The following is a 1,675-nucleotide window of genomic DNA, read 5'->3' as shown; positions in this document are numbered from 1 at the left end:
TTTGCCGCATTCCGCTCCTTCGACGTCTCGTTAGCTTCGAGCGTGCACGCGCAACCAAAGCACTACGGAAGGCAAAAACAACAAGCGCGTTCCGGAGGCTGAGCATTTGAAAGCGACGTCCTGCGCTTCCTTGTCCTCCCTCTGCGGTGGCGCTGGTGGCGCTACTCTCAGTGCCGCGCATGCGCACACGGTTCACATCCCTCGAATCTTGTTTCTGCGCATGCGAGGTGATGTGGGCAAACGCGGGCCTGTTTGTAAAACAGCTTGTTGGTCGATGTGTCTACTTTAACGTCGCTAATAATGTTATTGGATTCTCGTCTTTTTTGCACTCTTCCTCGAATAGCCTGTCGTGCCTCTTCCTCCTATCCCACAGACATAAATCTGTCAAAGCCTCGAGTCTCGTGATTCCCCCTCATTTACTTTGTTGTTGTTGCCGTTGTTGTCCGAGATAGATCCCGAGCTGCGATGAATTCCGGTCACGTTCCTCGTCAACCCGAGCAAGAAACAAAGGACGCTTGTATGGCGTTCTTTGTTTGCGCGAACAAAATCGCAATCCTGAGACCTTCTACCAGAAACAATCCGGGCTTACGCTTCGCTCGCTCATATCCCCGGCAGGCTGCAGAGGGGTCGACAGACCGAAACCACACGAAACATACGTGGAAAAAGGGTCCGCCGACGGGCTCAGGGCCTCGGGCTTTGCTTCGATAAACACGATGCGAGATCGCCGGGCGGAAACTTGGGTCGCTGGACTTCGGCGAACCCTACCTTGCCGCCTCCCGAAACTTCCGTCTGCCGGCTTCGCCGGAAAGTGGAAACCGCCTTGGGAGCTCCATTGACAGGTGCGATCAAAGTCACTGTAAACCGCAAGGTATACGCTATCTCCCCTCTAAAATAACGTAGCCAAGTTTTTTTTTTGTTTGTTTGTTTTTGTTTTTTTTTAGGGGGGGGGGGGGAGGTGGGGGGTGGAGTGGCTGCGATGGCTATGACTTGGGGTGCGGAGGGGCAAGGTGTTAAACCCACCCCCCCCCCCCCCCCCCCTTTTCCCGAAATAAAATCCCGGCTACGCCACTGGTCTATATGTACAACCGTACAATGCAGTGAGAGGTGAGCTTTGATAGATTCATTTGTCTAAAATAAGCGTAGTTAAAATAATACACTCATCTTTCTCAAGACGAGCTCTTTTCAGGCGGATACACCGATTGAAATCCACCTCCCCAGGAGCCAACTGGCGGCGTGGTCCGTGAACGGCTCACAGATCCGTCAAAAAAGTGTACTCCAGTGATTTCCTCACCCACCCCCTAAGGGGGTGTACGTCTGACTATCAATGTTGACGGTGTTAGTTTTATGAACACGATGATTCCAATCTTCCGCCGTGCTTGCCACACATGCCACCGAGCTTGTCGTACATTTTGATAATCTTACTCATGACGTCACAGGTAGGAACCATAAAAAACGCAGTCACGCTGCTCATTAATCATACAAAAGACACGGTGACAGTTATAATCACGGGCGGATTCAAGGGGGTGGGGGGGCGACGGGGGCGGCCGCCCCCCCCCCCCCCCCCCCCCCCAAACAAAGTCGACCCCTCCCTCCTCCGTTCTCGGAGGGCAATTTGACAGGGGTGGACCCCCGGGTGCACAAGAAAGAATGGGATAATAGCATCCTTACAAATACT

The sequence above is a fragment of the Ixodes scapularis genome, unplaced genomic scaffold, assembly GCF_016920785.2.
Source record: "Ixodes scapularis isolate PalLabHiFi unplaced genomic scaffold, ASM1692078v2 PGA_scaffold5__190_contigs__length_132052651, whole genome shotgun sequence".
Lineage (NCBI taxonomy): Eukaryota > Metazoa > Arthropoda > Arachnida > Ixodida > Ixodidae > Ixodes > Ixodes scapularis.
The sequence above is the reverse complement of the archived record's forward strand: the minus strand, read 5'-3'. Positions refer to the sequence as shown.